The sequence below is a fragment of the Acipenser ruthenus genome, chromosome 4, assembly GCF_902713425.1.
Source record: "Acipenser ruthenus chromosome 4, fAciRut3.2 maternal haplotype, whole genome shotgun sequence".
NCBI lineage: Eukaryota > Metazoa > Chordata > Actinopteri > Acipenseriformes > Acipenseridae > Acipenser > Acipenser ruthenus.
Genome location: NC_081192.1, coordinates 69,498,222 through 69,521,581, shown reverse-complemented (window position 1 = coordinate 69,521,581; position 23,360 = coordinate 69,498,222). Strand labels below are relative to the sequence as shown.

The 23,360-nt window shown below is 37.6% G+C and overlaps 1 protein-coding gene across 1 annotated transcript in view; it reads right to left on the bottom strand.

Annotated features, from left to right (window-relative positions):
* Positions 1 to 21,290, bottom strand: part of si:dkeyp-120h9.1 (Y+L amino acid transporter 2-like) — a 51,999-nt gene extending 30,709 nt beyond the window's left edge. Inside the window, exon 1 of the mRNA XM_034001073.3 lies at positions 20,995 to 21,290. The gene's annotated coding sequence lies outside the window, so the exon portion shown is untranslated. The remainder of the gene's footprint in view (positions 1 to 20,994) is intronic.
* Between the last annotated feature and the right edge of the window lie 2,070 nt (positions 21,291 to 23,360).

Below are 23,360 nucleotides of genomic sequence, written 5' to 3'. Positions count from 1 at the left end.
TTAAACAAAACACGCACAAGACTGTTTTTTTGCCAGTTTGAGTTAAATGTTTAATAAAGCAATACGTATTATTTCTTTAATACGTACAAACAATAAACTCTTCTCTACTCACAGAGAGCTGTGATGGTAAAGCTTTTTAGATATATTTTCTTTTATTTCTTATCTTTGTAGTAAGCTACGACTATGGTACATTTTTATTTTTAAGTCCATGGACATACTCACACGTCATCTGTGACGTCACCTACTTCTGTTCAAATTATTCATTTCTTAAAGGCACAGTGCTCCATTACATTAAACTTAGATCAAACTCAATGCTAGCAAATGTAAACCAACTAGAATACTAACCACTTTAAGATATTAACTTTTAGTTTTTAACATTTAGTTACTCTCGTAAAGTACTTCAACATGTAGGCCTACACAGAAACATTATGAAGCCCAAATTCTCGGCATATAAGAACAAGCCCACCATTCCAGTACAAGGGAGCACATTTTTACTTTGGTTATACCGTGTCAGCATGCCAAGCAGTCCCCTCGAAACATATAAATCCGTGTAGATAACAAAATTACATAATACCTATAATGGTAGCCTAACTGTCATCATAATAAGACTAAGTTTTTTTAATTTGCTTTGGGTTTGACAGAAGAAATAATAATAATAATAACAACAACTAGAACTGCCAGGCAGTTTTACGGCTTCCAAGCTCAGCACCAGATGAACATTTTGGCAAGCTGTAGCAAGTGTCAGCAATATGAGTTTTATGGAGCAGTTTCAATTCAAAATACTGCATTAGTTCATTATTTCGTGATGCTTTTCAACTTTAAAGCACATTTTACATTTAACCTTAAGGAGAGGTCAAAGGTCACGATCAAGGTAATTTTTGAATACAGCAAATATGGGTTCCTAAATGTGTTGTATAGTAACCATAACCCTATGCGCACTGTAAGGAGTTATAAGCTAGTTTTACATTTGACCGAAGATTTTGAAAGGTTTTTAAAAGAAAAGCGACACGTGGCCATATTGGTTTACGCACACCATTTTTGAAAAAGTCACTTGTATTGACACAGGGATGATGCTTGTCAACATTGGAGTTAATCAAATAAACCATTTTTCAACTGAAGTGGTTTTAAATTTAAGAATGAAAATCAGGTCTGGCCACCAACTTGTTTTTACGAAATTATTATTATTATTTGTTTATTTAGCAGACGTCTTTATCCAAGGCGACTTACACAGACTAGGGTGTGTGAACTATGCATCAGCTGCAGAGTCACTTACAAATACGTCTCACCCGAAAGACGGAGCACAAGGAGGTTAAGTGACTTGCTAAGGGTCACACAATGAGTCAGTGGCTGAGGTGGGATTTGAACCGGGGAACTCCTGGTTACAGGCTGGACCACACAGCCTCCTAAAAAATGTTGGTTTTGGGATAAAGAAAATGCGATATGGAAACTAGTGATATTATCACACAAACACTCTTTCGCAAGAGTGATCAGGGTTTGATTTGGTCCGACCCTAAATCTGGATTCCTGGTGGTTAAAATAAAAAAAAAATATTAAAAAATGTATGTAATTTAATTGGATTTGGCACTAATGCTACATAACTGCCATACCTCCAGTATTTTTGCTTCTTCAGTTAAAGTATTGGGTTATACTGTACATTCATTTAACACTTGTACAGTACTCGAAAACTGTACTAAAAATGAGTTCACCCAAGGATACACTGTGGATAAAGGGGTTATAGCTAATGAAATGATTGGTCAATCATTGAAAGAAGCAGTTACTGTGGTTAATGACAGAAAGGAAACTGTTCAAGAGTGGAAAAACGCAACTTTGAAAAGAAAAAACCTCAAAACAGAAACTTCCGTCAGGCAATTCAGAGTGCTCTGCATCACAACGATGAATAGCTGGATGCACATCATGTTAGGTGGTTTACATTTAAGAGACGTTATATAGTTTCACAGTTCTTGACATTTGCAGTTGCAAAGGATTTACAGTTTTGTTATGGTGCATTGCTGGACACTATTCAGGGAAAAAAAAGGTATGCTGTTTTTAAGCATACACATTCTAACCCGTGAAAGCACACATTTTACTAGAAAAAAAAAACAAAAAACAGAAATCTATGCACTTTAAGACTGTTTCGTTCACTATTCTGTTCTCTCTCCATGTTTCAGAACAGAGGGAGCTGCTACTTGAACCATGTCATAGCTACTTCAACTGCTCATTTTTTTGGTGTAAGAATTTAAGCAAAACTAATAATTATCTATCTATTGTGGGTTTATTTTTAGCGTTGGTGTTTTGTGTGGGGGGGGGGATGGATAACAATTACAAAATAGCAACGGTCACTGAAATGTCTATATAAAATTAGCAATTTATATACACTGAAGACATGAAATGAGTTAGAATGTGTATAGTACCATTGCATTTTAAAGTACTGCAATTTTAAGCATAGAATCAGATCTCCTTATATCATATGATCATAGAATATGTGTTTATATGTAATGTGGTATACGTTATGTGTTTTTTTACTAAGCTGTAAATTAGAGGGACATTTAAATATTCTTTGAAGGATATTCACGTGTATGTGAAATAGCAGACAGCAAAGCATCAAAAAGAAATTAAATTGCAGCTGCTAAAAAAATGGCCTGAAAACCCTCTGATGTTTGATATTTTTTTGTGAAATGCCTAAGTGATCCAAACACATTGAAGTGCAAACTGTACAAGTGGCTCTTAATATATGAAGGCACAACCAATTTCTGCAGTACTGTAAGTTCACATTAATATTATTATTGTCAGGGACGAATTGTTGTGCACCCAATTGTTGTTTTCTTACCTGAACATTAGGTAAATCCTAGTTACACAGAGCAGCAACAGCAATGCGAATCAAACCAGCTACTGTAAATGTACAACAGTTAATCATTAAACAGTTTTAGATACTGTGATATATTTTTATTTTAATCTGTGATCTTTAGTTGCTTTTGTGCATTTTCATTTGAAAGTGAACTGTGACATTAGGGCCTTATCGAGCACTATATTCTGCAATTTTGAATACTGACAATTCTGGAAACACTCCTTTTTTTCAATCTTTTGCTAAATTGCCTTTTATGTTTTATGCAGTTCTGTGCATGGGTAACATTTTGGTTTAATTTTGCTGTTGGGTCGTTAATGGGGAATTTTACATGCTGCTACAATACGTACCAGATTTAAAAGTATGTACTGTATTACAGTCCACATGTCCAGTCATCTCTTTTGGCAAGTGACATTTTTAAAATCATATTGTTCTGAATTAAAATACTTCTGTTGAATTTATAGTACTGTACCAACAAAACCAATTACAGTACATCTAAATGTAAGTCTACTTCTTTTAAAACACAATCCTTTCAGCCATGTATTTTTGACATTGCAACTCTGTGTTCCCTGAAAAATGGACAAGGGTTGGCACGGGTCAAAATTAAATAATCAGATATGCGTCACACTCTTAACCGTCACCGATGTCAATTTTATAGGGTCGGACATGGGAGTGCTGAATATATGCATAAAAGAACAACAGAGAACACACATACAGTAACAGGATATTCACTCGGCGAGAAATAAAAAATGAACGAAAAATTGGTCAGTGTTTAATAAACTATTGGAATAGTTATTTTTTTTAATGAGTTATTTATTTACAGCTACACACTTTACAGTTTTGCACCAGGTGATCTATAGTTCATTTTCAAATACTAAGCTTGCTATATCAATAAAAGGCTGTACCCAAAACAAATAAACTACTGCACACAGGACTGTAAAGATAACTCGACCAAAGTAAAGACTGCTACACACCAGATGCGATGCGACTTTTCATCGGGAAACAAGATACTTGTACCAGCGATATGATCACACACACCTGAAGAGACATAGATGCAATGCGACAGATTGAAAAACTGCCAGATCTATAAAACCCAGTTCCTTTGAAATGGACTCCCATACATTATCTTTCATCTCTGGATCTTTATAATTGCAATGATCTTGGTATTTTTCCGAAGGAAGTATTATTTTTTCCTTATTTTGGATACCGCTTCTCCCTGGTGGACACCGTGCATTGACACTGTTCTCTGATTCAATCCTAATTATTTTGCGTCATTCCTGTGTCGCCTGTTGTGTGAAAGATACTTATCAAAAAAGTGTATATTCTATTAATTTTGTAGCATCGCTGCAGTTTTACTTGTTGCACATTTTTACACTTACATAACTTTAAAGTCTGTTTCAAAGCTCTTCAAAATGGCAGCCCTAGTGCACTGATAGTGTAAGGATTATTGCGCACATTGTCAAACAGGTAATACAGCAATAACGATCCATGATGTGGTACGGAACAGAAAAGCCAGAGCACGCCTTATTTATTTATTTATTTATTTAAATCACTCTTCCTGCAGTGATTTAGAGGACAGCTCTCAAACCCCAGTGCACTATAGCAGACATTTTGAAAAGAGGTTTGAAAAAGACTTTAAAGTTGTAAGTGTAAAAAGATGTCAGGATGTTAACAATGAAAAAGACAAATTACAGGTACGTTATTTAAACAGTTGTGGACATAAAACGCTATATTTTTCAGAACCCTGCTATTTACTCTAACATTGGTCAGCAAGTACAATATATAAAAATAGGTTCCTTTGGCACTTCTGAGAAACATTTAAAATCAATTGGGCATGCTTTGGTTAATGTAAAATGTACTTAAAGGTAAATGATTAAATACAAGTTGTAAGTTGTGTGCACAATCATTTCTATAGTGTGCAGTTTACTCTGTGTGAACAGTGCTCAGCTAAACCTCAATAGATTTTCTGCTTGAACACACTGTATGACTAACAAGTAGCGTGTTATACAATGTTTAACCTTAAATTGGATAACTTTGAATGAAATATAGCTGCTGACATTTACAGTGTAGCAGTGTTCAAATACATTAACAGATTTTTAAATGCCCGGCCTCAGTTAAAAAGTCTCCAAGCAGTAGTTTCTGTGTCCTTTTTGTCACACTAATAACCCTCTAACAACTTTAAAGGACATCCATTAAAGGAGTGCTAACCAAGGTTTTAAAATCCATTTCTTACCTTGTATTAGAACTATCGTATTCCTTTACAAAGGATTCTGATTAAACCCCCTTTTGGTTTGTTTGTATTTTATACTTCTAAAGCAACAATTTGGAATATGCAGTTGAAACGTTGCTTCTGGTTCCTGATACCTAGTGACTTAAGTGTATTGTGTTTGTATTATCTGATACCCAAACCAAAATAATCTCAGCATAATTAATAAAAGGGTAACCAGTAACAGCAAATAAGAGGTTGAGTGTTTGATTTTAAAAAAGCAATGGTTAGTACTCTAACTGACTAATTGTGAAATTAGTGCTTTTTCAAGGATTGTTGTTTTATTGATCGGTACAGCCAGTGAACCCAATGGTCCTGTATGGAGGCTGTGTGGTCCAGTGGTTAAAGAAACAGGCTTGTAACCAGGAGGTCCCCGGTTCAAATCCCCCCTCAGCTACTGACTCTTTGTGTGACCCTGAGCAAGTCACTTAACCTCCTTGTGCTCCGTCTTTCGGGTGAGACGTAATTGTAAGTGACTCTGCAGCTGATGCATAGTTCACACACCCTAGTCTCTGTATGTCGCCTTGGATAAAGGCGTCTGCTAAATAATAATAATATTTTAGGCATTTTATATGAAAGCTCTTATTGCTTGGACTGTTTGGATATTGCATGGACTGTGATTATAACAATGTACAGATTAATAAAATAGTACTGTATTTTTGTGTGTGATTGTGTGGATTGAAATATGCTGGAAGCATGAATATTTTATGAAAATCAATAAAAGTAAGCATTAAAATGCCAGATGTCGTCCCCACCCCCCGCCACCCCGCCCCTAACCAAATGTCTTAGGTTCCTTTAAATCTTGGCAGGTACACTGGCAGGAAAGAAGGGATACACCTTACTATTTTAAGCTTACTCTGAAATGAAAAATGTGAAAAGGACCGAGGGGTGCTACAGCTGGAGATAGCATGAAGGGCACATTCTGTACTTATTAAATGTATTATCTGCCAAGAACCTACCACTTTAAATTAACAGAGCTGTACATACTGCTACTGTAAATCAGTTGACTCTAAATTCTTAAAAGGGGAACTGACAAATGGAAATAACTGCTTCCTAGCGCAATTTGTCAAGGCACCGACTAGAGGGGAGGCATGCCTTGATTTAGTCTTTTCAAATAACATTCATTTGAAGTGATTTTTAAAACCCAAAAAGTAATGACTAAAGCTAAGGTTTACAATTTTAGAAAAGCAAACTATGAAGGTACAAAACAGAGACTAACAGAAGTAGCTTTGAGTAAAATAGATAAAACATCCACAGAAAAAGGATGGCTGTTTTTAAAAAATGTAGTACTAGAGGCGCAAAACAATTACATCCCAAAAGTAGACAAATCTAAATCTAAAACAAAATGGCCAAAATGGTTTAATAGATACATTTTGAAAAATATACAGCGAAAAAAGGCACTTTACAGAGCGTTTAAAAGGGACCAAAAACAAACTACACAGAAAGGGTACTTGGAATTGCAAACGCAAGTCAAAAAGGAAGTTAGAAAGGTCAAGAGAGAGATAGAAATGAACATAGCTAAGGGGGCTAAAACCAATTCCAAAATGTTTTTTCCAATATTATAACAGCAAGAGAACATTCAAAAGAGGAGGTTAAATGTCAGAGATACAAATGGCAAAATCATAGATGAAGAAAAAAAAATAGCAAATATATTAAATGATTACTTTTCAGAAGTTTTTACAAAGGAGGATACGGACAACATGTCCCACATGCCGACCTGTTCCTATCCAGTTTTAAATAACTTTAGCATAATAGAGGCTGAAGTGTTAAAGGGACTAGTAGCTTTTAAAATAAACAAATCCCCTGGGCCGGATGAGATCCTCCTAATACTACTCAAAGAAATGAAAGAAGTTACTTACAAACCACTAACCAAGATCATGCAACAGCTTCTTGACACAGGGGTTGTACTGACAGACTGGAAAATTGCAAACGTAATACCGTTCCACAAAACGGGAGACAAAACCGAACCAGGTAACTACAGACCAATAAGCCTGACTTCTATTATATAAAATGTAAAATTACCTATATGGTAACAGTATCCTGGGAGACAGTCAACAGGGTTTTAGGAAAGGGAGATTGTGTCTAAGTAACCTGCTTGATTTTTTTTGAGGATGCAACATCTTCAATGGATAATTGCAAAGCATATGACATGGTTTATTTAGATTTCCAGAAAGCTTTTGACAAAGTCCTGCATAAGAGATTAATGCTCAAAATGAACACAGTAGGGATTCAAGGAAATGCATGCACATGGATTAGGGAGTGGTTAACATGTAGAAAACAGAAAATACTGATTAGAGGAGAAACCTAAAAATGGAGCGAGGTAACCAGTGGTGTACCACAGGGATTAGTATTAGGTCCTCTGCTATTCCTAATCTACATTAATGATTTTGATTCTGGTATATTAAGCAAAACTTGTTAAATTTGCAGACGACACAAAAATAGGAGGAGTGGCAAACACATTAAAAATGATCTAGACAGCATTCAGAACTGGGCAGACACATGGCAAATGACATTTAGAGAAAAGTGTAAGGTACTGCACGCAGGCAATAAAAATGTGCATTATAAAATATCATATGGGAGATACTGAAATTGACTCAGAAATGTCTTCATCTAGACAATGTGGGGAAGCTATAAAAAAGGCCAACAAGATGCTCGGATATATTGTGAAAAGTGTTGAATTTAAATCAAGGGAAGTAATGTTAAAACTTTACAATACATTAGTAAGACCTCATCTAGAATATTGTGTTCAGTTCTGGTCACCTCGTTACAAAAAGGATATTGCTTCTCTAGAAAGAGTGCAAAGAAGAGCGACCAGAATTATCCCGGGTTTTAAAGGCATGTCGTATGCAGACAGGCTAAAATAATTGAATCTATTCAGTCTTGAACAAAGAAGACTACGCAATGATCTGATTCAAGTATTCAAAATCCTAAACGGTATAGACAATGTCGACCCAGGGGACTTTTTTGACCTGAAAAAAGAAACAAGGACCGGGGGTCACAAATGGAGATTAGATAAAGGGGCATTCAGAACAGAAAACAGGAGGTACTTTTGTACACAGAGCATTGAGGGTCTGGAACCAACTCCCCAGTAATGTTGTTGAAGCTGACACCCTGAGATCCTTCAAGAAGCTGCTTGATGAGATTCTGGGATCAATAAGCTACTAATAACCAAACAAGCAAGATGGACCAAATGACCTCCTCTCGTTTGTAAACTTTCTTATGTTCTTACCCAAAATAACAAGGCTCTCTAAATGCTCCATATACATAACAAATGCGTCTCGCTGCGACACTTTTGTTAAAAAGTAAAGCATTTAGCCAGTATTTAATTTTTTTTTGTCAGCTGGAAATGCAGACCGTCGCCATATTGGATCCTTTCTGGCACCGCTGTTACATCATATCGTTGACAGACACCCACACCAGTGAACGCCGGCAGGGTGAATTATGTCGGAATGCAAAGAGTTCGGGTGCAAAAATAACAAAAGGAAAAACAGTAACAAAAAAAGTACTTTTGTGTGTAAGCCTTTAAACCAACAACGGGCGGCTATAACAAAACAATGGCTACATAATATAGGAACAGGACATACGCTCAATAGAATACTATGTGTGACTACAGAGCGAGATTTGAAAGACAATATATGGGAGTCCATTTCAAAAGGAACTGGACAAGCCTTGTGTGTATGATTTATTGCCATGTTTGTCAGAGAAGACACTCATAATTACTACATCATGTGGACGAATATGTACCAGTCTTGATCACATTTTTGTCAATAGCAATTTTTAACAGTTGTATAGATCTGGCAGTTTTCAAACCTGTTGCATCACCTCTGTGTCGCTTCTGGTGTGTATGGTCATGTCGCTGCAAAAGTGTCTCGCCAATTTAAAAAATGGCATCGCATCTGGTGTGTGGAGACCTTTAGACTGAGCTCAATACGACTGCACTTCCAGGGATTTTCAATCACATGTTCACTGGCAGGGTCACTGTGTGATTTTTCCATCTGTGAGGCCCATGCCAACTTCAAAAACATTTTAAAAGAAAAGGAGGAAGAAGAGCTGCCACACTGAACATCGGATTTACCCAATGTTCACGTAAGAAATTGGTGCACAACAATTCGTCCCCGATAATAATAATAATATTAATGTGAACTTACAGTTGTCAAGTACTGCAGAAATTGGCTGTACCTTCATATGTTAAGAGCCAATTGCACAGTTTACATTCCACTGTGTTTGGCTCACATATAACATACCACATTACACAATCACATATTCTATGACCATATATGGTATAAGAGATTATGTGCTTAAAATTGCAATACTTTAAAATGCAACAGTACAATACATTAAGTCATTTCATGTCTTCAGTGTATATCAATTTCTAATTTATAGACATTTCAATGACCGTTGCTGCATTTGTAACTCACTGTTATATCCCCCAAAACACCAATGCTAAAAATGAACACAGTAGCTAGATAATTATTAGTTTTGTTCAAATTCTTAAACCAAAAAAAAAACCACACACACACACACACACACACACACACACACACACACAGACTAGCTATACGTGGTTCAAGTAGCAGCTCCCTGCGTTATACAACGAGTAGGAGAGATAACATAATGTTGAACGAAACACAATCTTGAGAAGTGGATCAATTATATATTCTCACTACCGTACATAGTTCTGCTTTTTAACTTGTAAAACGTGTGTCTGAGAGTGTAGTCCTGGGGGAAAATAAGGACTACATCTCCCAGAAGGTCACAGGCTAAAAAGCCTTTATTTGTTTAATTGTTTAATTTATTTTTGTTACTTGTTTTATTAGTGATTATCCCCTGCACCTGGTGATTATTATAAATTAGAGCCAGGTGCAGGGTATAAAAGGAAAGCAGCCAGTCTGTCCTGGGCTGCTGAGTAGAAGGAAGCAGGAAGGAGGGTGCCCTGCTGCTGAACAGTCACAAGCCAGGTATTGGGTGTACGCCTGGGTATTTTGGTAAACCTGTGTGGTTTTGTTTGAACATTTTGTTTAATTGGCAGGTAAATGGCTTAGCTGTCCTGTAAGATAGTTTAGGTTTCTGTTTTGTGTTTAGTTAGTGCTCAAGGAACGAGCTAGGTGTTTGTTTTGTTTATTTTGTTTTTGTGCTTTCACAAAAGGGGTTAGAATGTGTATGCTTAAAAACAGCATGTGTTTCTTTTCTTTTTTTTTTCCTGAATTGTGTGTCCAGCAATGCACCATAACAAACCTGCAAATCCTTTGCAACTGTACATTTCAAGAACTGTGAAACTATATAAAGTCTCTCAAATGTAAACATCTAACATTATGTACATCCAGCTGTTTGTCATTGTGAGCAATCTCTATTTCCTTGACAAAGTTTCTATTGCAAGTTTAAATTTATTTATTTATTTTGCCCCCCTCTTCAAAGCTGCGTTGTTTGTACAGGTTTTGTAACGGCGTTTAGCAAACTACAGTAGCACAGACACTGCTGACCGAACAACTCATTTGACCACTATTGTTATTAAACTCCAACCATGAAATCTTCTGTCAGTTTGCCAGAAAATCTTTTTTTTTTTTTTCTTAAGCTTTCCTTTCACTGACATTGCTTATCTGTGCTGTTGTATCACTAAAGCTGTATTTTTTCATGGTGAGCATGGATTTCACGATTTCCATTACAACTAAAATGTATTACATTTCTTGCCAGTTCCTAAATAATATTATATAATATATGCTGTATTTACTCCTACACCAGTATGAGTACATAGTGCTGTGTACCTACGCTTTCTTTTTATTTTTTATTATTGCTATTGTAAACCGTCGTTATGGTTTTAACAGCAATGACATTCAGATTTCTAAGCTTTTATTGTTATTTTTTTATGTCCTGCAGCACTGGTCCCATGCTGCTGCCAGCAGTTCTTCGGCGGTATAGTTCTGCCTATCAACAGAGAAGGGAACTATTTTTTCTTAACAAATAAACCAAACATTTAAAAAAATCAAAATACAGTTTAGTCTTTAATTTATTTAAGACTGTTGGGTTTCGTCTGCTTTTACAAAAAGTTACAGTTTTAAAATAGGTAAATATAACAAAACGATTCTATAGCTAACAGTATTATTAAACACATTTATTTACTCTTAAAGAAACAAATTAATTAGTAATTTAAAATATTTGAGTTATTTATTTTGTAAAGTTCATTTAAGTTTATTTCAAGTTGAATTGCACGTTTCTTGTGAAAGTGCAGTTTTAAAACAGTGGGTATGTTCTGGGCTGAAATTTCCAAGTGTGGAGCAAAGCACTGGGCTTTGGTTTTTGAATGTGCGTTTGCAGTTTGTTGGAAGGTTTGCTGCTGATTTTCAGCTATTGACAGCTGGTAGACATCAATAATTGCTGGAGTTAAGACATTGGAAAGATGTGAAGACCATTCTCGTTTGTTGGGATAGCGATGGAGCCAGTAATTTATTTATAGAGGACTCATTTTTGTGACAGGTTATAGCCATTATTTCATGTATTTGTTGTGGTTCTGACAGTTGACAGTTATACTTGATGTTCTTTTTGCTGGATTGACACTTTACTGTATTTTATCAGTGATGGTTGTGTGGACATTCTGAGGGCAGTTCCTGGCCATTAATTCCCTCTACAGCAACTAATCAGAAGACAGCATTCCAGTTGTATTCATCCAACAGGTTTATAATACAAAATAGAAGCAAACAAGCCATATTTTCCACAAAAGGAAAAGGAATAAACAGCCAATTCTTAACGAAGGTATCTTCCCAAACGACTCTGTTGTGTCTACAAACTTAAATAATAATATTCAGCTTCGTCCGCTTGAGGGCGCCAGTAGAAAATGGGATACGAAAATGTAACGAGTGTTGTGAAAAGATATAGTGCTAAGATGGCTGGAGAATAAAACGTCCATCTGCTTTTTTGTACTCCTGACTCTGTCTAATTCTTACTTGCTCGGTCACTACAAATTGGCGACGAGGATGGCTACGGCTGCTGTTCCGCTACCTGCTTTATTTCTTCCGTGTGTTGGGGAGCCTGCAATATCGTTCCCGACATGGATGAAGATGTTTGATAACTACCTACTTGTTATCAATGCTACGGGGGATGACTGGCCTGAGACAAGAAAACATGCAGTCCTGCTTCACTGCTTGGGGACAGAAGGACAGCGGATCTTTTACACGTTGCCAGATACAGGGACGACGTATGATGACGCTGTTGCCACATTAAAAACCTACTTTAACCCTAAAGTGAATAACCCTAAAGTGAAAGTTCCAGAGCTTACAGTTCTGTGCTTACATGACACCGTGCAAAGAAAAAATAAAATAGTGTGCACTATTACTATTCAAATGTCGGATGCAATCGCATACCCTATTGACCTTGTTGTTGACACTGGCGCTTCTGTATCAGTCCTGCCTGAAAGCCTTTACCTGCGTTACTTCAGTGACTCTCCTCTGACACCACCTACAGTGAAACTTGTCACCTACACAAAAACTAACTTACCGGTGCTCGGTTGTCTTTCCGCACAAGTACTGCACGATGATGTAACTGCTCCAGCAACTTTCTATATCGTCAAGCTAGGCACTCCCTTACTAGGCATGGACTTAGTAACTGCTTTACACTTACAAATTTCAGGGAATACAGTTCAGTCTTCCAAATCTACTTTGCCTGCACCTGTGTTACAGTTGTCTGCTTCCAGTTCCAGCAACCCTAAGATGGTGGGATGCGCGAAGGGCTTTGTGCACAGTGTTAAGATCCATACTACCGTGACTCCTGTGCAACAAAAGTTACGCCGGCTGCCGCTATCTGTCAGAAGCGCAGTCTCGGCTGAAATACAACGATTGCTGGATGCTGACATCATAGAGCGTATTGATGCGTCTGCCTGGGTTTCACCTATTGTGGTTACTCAAAAGAAATCTGGGGACAATCGGTTGTGTGTGGACTTACGTGAACCTAACAAGGCCATTATCATTGATAGCTACCCGCTTCCACACATTGAAGAACTGTTTTCTGAACTCCGAGGTGCCACTATCTTTTCTACTATTGATTTACAGAGTGCTTACCATCTGGTTCTTTTGCATGAAGAGAGCCGTGACTTAACTGCGTTTATTACGCATGAAGGACTGTTCAGGTACTGCCGTGTGCCCTACGGGTTAGCATCGGCTCCAGCTGCCTTTCAGAAAATGATGTCATTAATCCTGCAAGGACTTCCTGGAGTGCAAAACTACTTAGATGATATCATAATATATGGGGAATCTTCACTTGATCACGACCGTAACCTGCAGGCTGTTTTACAACGACTGGAAGAGTCAGGATTACAACTCAATGCTGAGAAATGTACTTTTCACCAGGACAGTCTCCGCTTTCTCGGTCATGTGATCACTGCAAACGGACTACTGCCCAACACTGAACATGTCGCTGCTATCCTTAATGCACCTGCCCCAACTGATGCATCTACACTACGTTCTTTTCTGGGACTTACCTCGTGGTACTCAAAATTCTTGCCGAATTATGCCACTGTGGTTGAAGCTATGCGTGCTTGTCTCAGGAAGGAGATGGAATTCGTATGGACTGATGATACACAGCGCAGCTTTGAGCAAATTAAACACCTGATTGTGTACAGTTCCGCACTTGCTATTTTCGACCCTGCTTTGCAAACGTTAGTTTCTACCGATGCTTCCGACTACGGCTTGGGCGCAGTCTTAACTCAGATACACACGGATGGAACTGAACGTACAGCAGCGTTTGCTTCACGCACGCTTTCTGCTGCTGAACGCAAATACTCAACAGCTGAGAAAGAGGCACTTGCTTGTGTTTGGGCAGTGGAAAAATGGAGAACGTACTTGTGGGGCAGCCGCTTTACTCTTCGCACGGATCATCAAGCACTGACTACATTGCTTGCCACTAAAGGCATAGGACGCGCAGGAATGCGCATTGCCAGATGGTCGACACGGTTGCTTTGCTCTCCAGGTTCTCAGAATGCAACTGCTGACTGCCTCTCCAGACCACCTTTACCTGCTGCTCCTGATTCGGAACTGGACATGGAACCTGAATTCATTGCTTTACTTTCCACTGTGCATAGTTCGCTCTCAGTCTCTGATTTTGCTTCGGCTTGTGCAGCTTGCCCTAAACAGTGCTTTACGTAACCAGATTGCACACGGATGGCCAAAATCACTTAAGACTGTTATGCCAACTGTCACTTACACCAACTTCAACCACAGTTCAAGTACCGAAACGCCTTGGAACACCTTCAGATGCACCAGCAAGAACACAACGGATAAGACGTAACCCAGCTTGGCTCAAGGACTATGTTCAATAGCAAATGTGAACTGGACAGAAACGAAATAAATATAAACCATTTGTAAGTTGAATAATTTTCCTTACAGTCTAGTAATACAGGGCTTACTGGTGATTATTAATTTACGTTACATGATGTTATTATTTAGTGTTTATACAGGGAAGGTTACTGTTTAAATATATGGTTGATTCTACAAACAGGGGAAATGTTGTGTCTACAAACTTAAATAATAATATTCAGCTTCGTCCGTTTGAGGGCGCTAGTAGAAAATGGGATACGAAAATGTAACGAGTGTTGTGAAAAGATATAGTGCCAAGATGGCGGGAGAATAAAACGTCAGTCTGCTTTTTCGTACTCCTGACTGTCTAATTCTTACTTGCTCGGTCACTACAGACTCGCTCCAAATTATACATCTGCGCAAGTGCTAGTCAGAGATTCCCTTTCCCTTCAGACCGTGTCTATGGTAACAGCAGAGCCTTGACAATTATGATTGCAAGTATTTATATATTATTATTATTATTTATTTCTTAGCAGACACCCTTATCCAGGGTGACTTACAATTGTTACAAGATATCACATTATTTTTACATACAATTACATTATTTTTTATACATTAATTTTACATACAATTACCCATTTATACAGTTGGGTTTTTACTGGAGCAATCTAAGTAAAGTACTTAGGAGGCTGTGTGGTCCAGTGGTTAAAGAAAAGGGCTTGTAACCAGGAGGTCCCCGGTTCAAATCCCACCTCAGCCACTGACTCATTGTGTGACCCTGAGCAAGTCACTTAACCTCCTTGTGCTCCGTCTTTCGGGTGAGATGTAATTGTAAGTGACTCTGCAGCTGATGCATAGTTCACACACCCTAGTCTCTGTAAGTCGCCTTGGATAAAGGCATCTGCTAAATAAACAATAAAACCTTGCTCAAGGGTACAGCAGCAATGTCCCCCACCTGGGATTGAACCCACAACCCTCTAGTCAGGAGTCCAGAGCCCTAACCACTACTCCACACTGCTGCCCACAAAGCATGACCTGCTTGGATTTGGGGATTTTTATAAAAGATAAACCTCCCAATTTAAAATCGTAATTCTATGTTTGCTTTATAATGATTTTTGTTTTGCATTCTACTGGTGGCAAACTATTTTGTACAACCTGCAATGTTTCATCGGATCACATACATCAAGCTACGATCCAGCAGCATTTAGACTCAGACAGCAATCAAAAACGAAAAAGGTTGCGGATAGTGCATTGCTTCAAAACGAAAAGGTAAAAAAAAAAGGTTTTCTGAAACAGCGGCACTTGACAACGTAGTAATGATAAATATTATTAGTTTCGCTTAAGACAGACGCTACAGTTTGGTCACTTAAAACAAAATAATAGGTTACTCTTGATCTCTGCATCATCATCCTGTATTTGTTCACAGACACATTCTCAGTAACTTTTAGAAGCAACAACATAGATTACGTTCTTGACAGTAAGTTAATATATACAAGACACGTTTTTAATTTCATGGAATATTCAATTTCATTAAAATATTATCGATTTGTTATCGTGGGGTCCCAATCAAAAGATAAAACTTGATTATCGTTACAAGCCTACTTTGTATAAACACACATATGAATACAGACACACTTTATGCTAGTATACCAACAGTTCCCATGACAACGAGACGGGATTCTAAGCAGTGTCTGTTGCCTTCATCTACGTGTGTTTTCATCTTTTTCTGCAATAACAGCATCGCCGTGTCTGTGTCTTAAGTGAAGATTCTTGAAAATCTGTACATCTGTGTGTGTATGCCCAGCAGCTCTTTCACACACTACAGTACATCTTGCCATCTCGATAAACAAGCCACGGATACTTCATCTCCCATTCAGAATTATAAGAATGTATTTTTAATTTGCATTTTTCTGTATTACTACTGCTTTGGTCACTGTAGTACAGTAGTCTCCGGCTAAGAGAACCCCTCTCGGGAAGCAAGACGGAGTTCACCACCAGACACAAGACGAATCAATAAATTACATTACATTATTTCTTAGCAGACGCCCTTATCCAGGGCGACTTACAATTGTTACATGATATCACATTATTTTTTACATACAATTACCCTGTGGCAGAGCAGGGCTCTGCCCTTAGAAATACTGGCAGGGAAGGAGTTAAATTCTCCTCCCTGCAAAGATTGATTGCGTCAGGTGGGAGCAATCAACCCATTAATCATTCAATTAAGGACCCAGCCACCTGGCATAAAAGGAGGCCTCAGCCTCCCCTTTGGGGAAGGAGAGTTCTAGAAAGTTTTTTCTGTGTGTGCTGTTTTTTTGCTTGGTAACCAGTGAAGGCAACGCCCAGCCTGGAAGTCTTATTTGGTTATAAGTTTTGTTTTGTGTTTATTGTCTATTTCTGTTGAAAACCTTTTTGTTTGGCCCTCGTGTCGGTTTATTTATTTGATTATTTTTGTTTATTAAAAAGCTTTATTTTGAACTTCAAACTGTCTCTGAGTCCCAACCTCGGTCATTTCCTGCCACATACCCATTTATACAGTTGGGCTTATACTAGAGCAATCTAGGTAAAGTACCTTGCTCAAGGGTACAGCAGCAGTGTCCCCCAACTGGGATTGAACCCACGACCCTCCGGTCAAGAGTCCAGAGCCTTAACCACTACTCCACACTGCTTATTACTATTTATTACTTGTCATGATGCACGTGCATCAACATATGAACTTAAGTGAATAAGTATGTGTATGGTAATAAACTATAATAATTAAGTAACAGACAAACTAACTGTCAAACTAAATTGACACACCACCCCTACACATGTTAAAATGCAGCAGCGATATACAAGACATGCACATTATTTAAACAGAATGGTGAAGCAACTCACCAGAACGGGAGACATCAAATTCCTTGGCAACTTGTGTCAGATTCAGGTTTTTTTCAAGAGCAAGAAATATTTACAACTTTTGTAGCAAGAGAAAGAGCGGCATATTTCACAGTTTTGTTTACATGCCATTTTAGCAATGAGGTGCACTGGTGGAAATCAAAATACAAAACGAGTCAATGATAGGACGGCAGTTCTGGAAAGATTTAATAAACCAATCAGCGTGCCTCAAGACACTCTCGCTTTTGAAAAGACTGAATAAACCATTTAAAACAAGTATTTTACGGTCATGTTGCTGCAGTGTAATAGATGACTACAAATATACATGTCTGCGTCTCTTTCGCATTCTGTGCGTCCTGCAAAATTTTGTGTTAATGTGACCTCTGTCACGCGATACATTTTGATCAGTTAATTTGTGGGCATTAGTTGATTGACCGGTAGATTAATCAGTGCACATTTTTTTATATAAAGATAATGATCTTATAGCGCTGTCCTGCAAAATAATACGTAATCAAAAAAAGGTAATTTGGTCTTTTTAAAACCATTTTTATTATAATTTTTATTGTAGTAAATGTAACAAATGTTACCTTTCTGTCCTATTACCCTAATAAAACAGATTTACAGGCCTGATATTCAGTCACACACGCCCCAAAGGCCAGAGCAGCACAGTTACACGTACTGTTTAACCACTCTGGGGTAACCCCCAGACACCAAAATTATTAGCAATGCACAAACACGGAAACAAAAAACACTGAGGTTTATAACTAAATCAACAGTTTATTATGTTGGACAGGATCTATGCGCCACGCTGGATTTTACCACACCTGATTATAATGCACACGAGTAACTTTGCAGACACATGTTTGGCAACCATTTAAATCATTGTAGATAAACATTCCAGTTCCAAAACGGATACGTCTGTAGCTCACTATCAGCAATCCTTGTACAAAACAAGACAACAATTGTGATTTTTACACAACTTTAACCCCTTTTTATACAAGCTTAAAACCCCAGAGTCCTACCACTTCCAGGGAGGGAGAGCACGCTTCAAAACAGCACTTCCCTAAATAGCTGCATGCAAGCCATGTAAAATAAGCAAAAGATTATAGATGTATTTTATATAGCACCTTTCATTACAGAAATGTCAAAGCACTTTATAGAAAGATTAAAACAAACCTAAAAACAATAAAAACATTACAAAAACACCAGTTGATATAAAGAAGTCCTTAGTCCAGATTTAAAAGCCTAAATAGTTTCACAGTCCTTCAACTGTCCAGGCAGGTTATTCCAGAGGCGAGGGGCCAAAGTGCACAGTCTTGCCCTAGGCATAAACAGTTGAGCACTACTGGCAGACCGCAGACTCTGCTGCGGTACATAATGAGAGAGCATGTCCTTATAATAGATTGGGGCAAGGCCATGTAAGGTTTTAAAAGTCAGCAGCAAGATCTTCTAAATCGACTCTAAATTTTACTGGCAACCAATGAAGAGATGCCGATTGAAGATATGTGATCACGCTTTCTTGTTCTCGTCAAAACCCGTGCAGCACTATTTTGCACATACTGCAGCCTATGAATGAGTTCTGAAGAGACACCAGAAAGCAGAGCATTACAATAGTCCAACCTTGATGAAATAAAGGCATGTATTAGTTTCTCAACATCAGGCAAAGATAAAGATGATCTAAGGTGAGCAATGATTTGTAAATGAAAGGAGGACACTTTGCAGATGTTCAGCCTCAAAAGAAAGGGTAGAATCCAGCCTCACGCCTAGGTTAGTAACTTCAGAGGTTGGACTGATCTCACACCCATCAATAACCAATTTAAAATGACCAGCTGTGCTAACCTGAAGGGGAGAACCCAATAACAAGACCTCTGTTTTATTACAGTTTAATTGCAACAAATTTTGCTGCATCCAAGTTTTATATCAGCTAAACAGTTATTGAGTGCAGAAACAGCCAAAGAAACATCAGGTTTAGTCTGCAGATAAATTTGTGTGTCATGAGCATAGCAGTGATAATGACTGCCATGGCTTCTGATTATTTGACTAAGTGGAAGCATGTAAATATTGAATAATACCGGTCCCAGAACGGAACCCTGTGGAACACCAGATGGAAGAGAACTGACATCAGACTTAAACCCACCTAAGGTAACAAACTGCTTTCTATTAGACAAGTAGGAAGTGAACCACTGAAGGACAGTACCAGAAAGATTGGAAAGGTTCATGAAGCTGATTAAGCACTAGATGAGACTGAAGCGGGACACTACCACCCATTCTAAAATGTTTTCCAAGAAAGGTACATTTGAAATTGGCCTGTAATTACATAAAGCCTCAGTACCTAGATTTGTTTTTTTCAGTACAGGAGTAACAGCAGCCAATTTGAGAAGTGAGTGCACAAGACCAGATCTCAGTGATTCATTAATTAAGCTAGTAACAAAAGAACACAAAACTGAGAAACAAGTCTTAAAAGGGGCTGAACAGGATCAAGAGAATTGGTGGTAGAATTCATTTTAACAACTAGCTCATATAAACATAAGGGAGTAACCTCTACAAAATCAATTAAAAGAGTCTGAGTAAAGACAGCAAGATCAGCAGTTAGAGCAGCATCAGTTTTAAAAGAATTTGAAGTTTAATATTGTCAATTTTATTCTGTCAAAAACTCCAGTAAACTTTTACACTGGTCAATAAAGGGTGGTAATGAAAGTGTACATGCTGGCTCTAACATATGATGAATAGTAGAGAAAAGCAGCTTAGAATTACCACTACCTCCTTCAATAAGGTTAGAGAAAAATGATGATCTAGCTAATTTCAAGGCAGTGCCATAGGCTAGTTGATGCTGCTTATAAGATTGCAAATGAACAGTTAGACCTGTCTTCCAGAAAAAATGTTTTCGCTTTTTTAACAAGGAAAAAAAGGTGCAACAAGATCGTTTAAAACTGTCTATATGTTAGGGTTAATTATCCATTGCGATATGAAACTTGAAAAATGTGCAAAAAATAGGCCTACCACTAGGGTTTTTTTTAAAAAAAACATCACAATCCCACGTGGATGCGACTTCTCATTAAGATTATTGTACATCAAGTTAGAAAATAATTATTCTGTTAAAACAACAACATCAAGTTAGAAAATAATTATTCTGTTAAAACAACAACATGGTGAACCTCACATATTTAGCAATTTTGAAGTTCCAAATACAGAGTGAAATATCTGCAACATTCCTTAATGTTCACCAAGTTTTAATTCAGTAAATTAAAACTTGGTTGAAGTAATTAATACTGTAACTGAATAAAATAATTTGACAAAAGCGGGTTGCGGACATACTGTAATAAAATAAAAATAAATAAATGCTCAATACAAAAATTACAAACACGTGTCCCGGTGCTTGGAACCAAAAAAAAAAAAATCTAGTCGAAAGCTTCTAATCTTACAGTAGGAAATATATGAATAACTTAGATTTCAATCTTTGACTTGAATATTGAAAAATAAATGTATAGGTGTGTTTACTCCCAAACTGCACTAAATTTAAAGCAAAGTGCCGGTAATTTAGCTTTATCGAGCATCACGGAAACAATGATTTCAAGTGTCATACCATACTCTGACTTCACTTCCATTATTTTAAATTGAAACATCTTAAGTATTTAACAAATGATAAGTCCCTGCTTTCAGTTACGTGGGGCTCCGTTTTGCCGCAAATATGTGTTTAATAGAAAATATACTAAGGCTACATGTCCCCTTACCTCCACTTCCTGAAATGTGTGATCCTGTTCAAGATGTTGATGTCGTGTTGACAGGGGTCTAGTTGTGTTGGACTTTTTCTCCCACCAAGATTTTATATAAGCTTTGTTCCGTTGTACAGGAATCTCAAATGCAGCGCAATTTGTAATATTTTTGAAGAAAACAAATCTGTATTGCAGCGTGGCTCAGGAAATGGAAAAAAAAATTAAAAAAAAGGAATGACATCGTGAGAACCCTTCCCCCTATTAGGTCAACACATTGTAATACAGACTGGCTGATGAAATAGACTCTGTTAGGAACGCCCCTCCGAGTCCTACACAGACGTGCATTGGGTGTTCAACTTTTAAACGCAGCTAAATTCAATAATTGCCGTGCTGTAACTACAGCGATGTGGAGTTAAGTCACTGTCGATGCTCTTTCTTGGAGATGATAATGATAATAAGAAATGTGTTTCGACTGAAGCCTGGATAGCTCATTTGCAGGGGCAGGAAAATTAACTTGATAACGGCGATGTGTATTTGGAAGTGGAATGTAGATGCTTCTAACACAGAAAACAAGGCTTTGTGTGTAGTTTTAGATTGCAGGGTAGATAGATCACAACCAGCATATCGAGGAAGTTATTATTTATAAACTTACAGTGGTAACAACATATTAGATACAGAATAAGTACAGTTACAAATGCATCTTAGGTACAACAACAATTGAACAAATTACAGTATGCAACGAGTATATAAGGTGCAGTAAATAAAAAAATAGTAGCATACCTTTACACCTTAATTACAAACACAAAAAATAACAAAGCAAAGACATTCTTCTACCCATTGAGGACACATTTTTTGTACATAAATGAAAAATCACTATTTGTTAACTCTCCAGCAGAGTACCCGTGTGTGCCCATCTGTTGAAGTGATCACATTGCACCTGGAAAAAGTGTAATATAATATATTGTCATCCCTGACACCAGTTACATAGAATCACTCCAAAACACACGACACCTACTCACAGTATTATCAGAAAATACCAAGCACAATCACTCCAAAACACACAACATCTACTCACAATATTATCAGAAAATACCAAGCACAATCACTCCAAAACACACACCTACTCGCAATGTTATCAGAACATACCAAGGAAGATCACATGGATTATTTTTCTGAATGTAATTAGTTGTTGTGCTTAAGTAAACACACACGTAAAATGTTTCAAATGTATACTTATTTATGAAACAACTAAATACTACTACTAATAAACAATCAAATAAATAGTTTGAAATACACAAGTGTGACAGAGAAAGAATGATTCTTGGTGATAAATCTCTCTCCCGACCTGTGAGGGCGCTGTGTAAAGGGTACAGAGTGCCCTGGACTGGATGGCCAGACCATTTATTCCCAGGGTTAGAAGGACGTCGGTCATCTAGAAAGGGGGCGGAGCTACTACACACTAAATCATCGACCCGGAAGGGAAATGACGTGACAGCCATGGATTGGAGGAGCGGTTGCACTAGTTAACCAAGGGGTCATGACACCCTTCACAATGAGCAGCACCCTTCACACAACGTCTATACATGCAAGGGTGTAAGAATCAAAATAACATTGTTTTTGTTAAATCTAAACGTCATCTGTACAATATTCTGTTCCATCTTCATTTTACCTATTTTAATAATATTATATATATAGAAAAAATGAAAGACAGTTTAATCGCATCAGATTCTATAGTGGGGCCCCCACCTTCACCCCCAAAAAGCCCCCAATCAGGGGTGTAGTGCTGATCGAGTGCACCGGAGCGATGCTCCGCCACCTGAAATCCAGGTCAGAGCTGCACTGTGCTCCTATATCTATCTATCTATCTATCTATCTATCTATCTATCTATCTATCTATCTATCTATCTATCTATCTAATATATATATAATCATAATTAAACCCTACATGCACGTGTGTGTATGTTTACGTATTTATGCGTAACATTGTTATTATTTGTAATTATTATATTGAAACCCTGAACCTAATTTGAATACATTTTATTAACTCATTTAGTCTCATACATACACACCAATGGTTGTCTTGACGTGTATTAATAATGTTTGTTAATATACTTTTATGGGGGAGGGGGAATTTGCCATTACACCGCCACTTCAAAAACTAAAATGATGCATGTGTCACATCGGTTAAGTGTCACAATGTTTTGCTACTGCAACTTTGAATCATGAGTGAAGAAGAAACAAAATAGTTATAAGACATGGGTGCTAAACAAAAAAGTATATCAACTTTTTTCAAGAAATGTACAGAAGGCGGCAATGACCCTCACTCCATCACTACCACACTGCGCAAGACATCCGAGGATTCCGCTGGAAATGAGACACCTTCG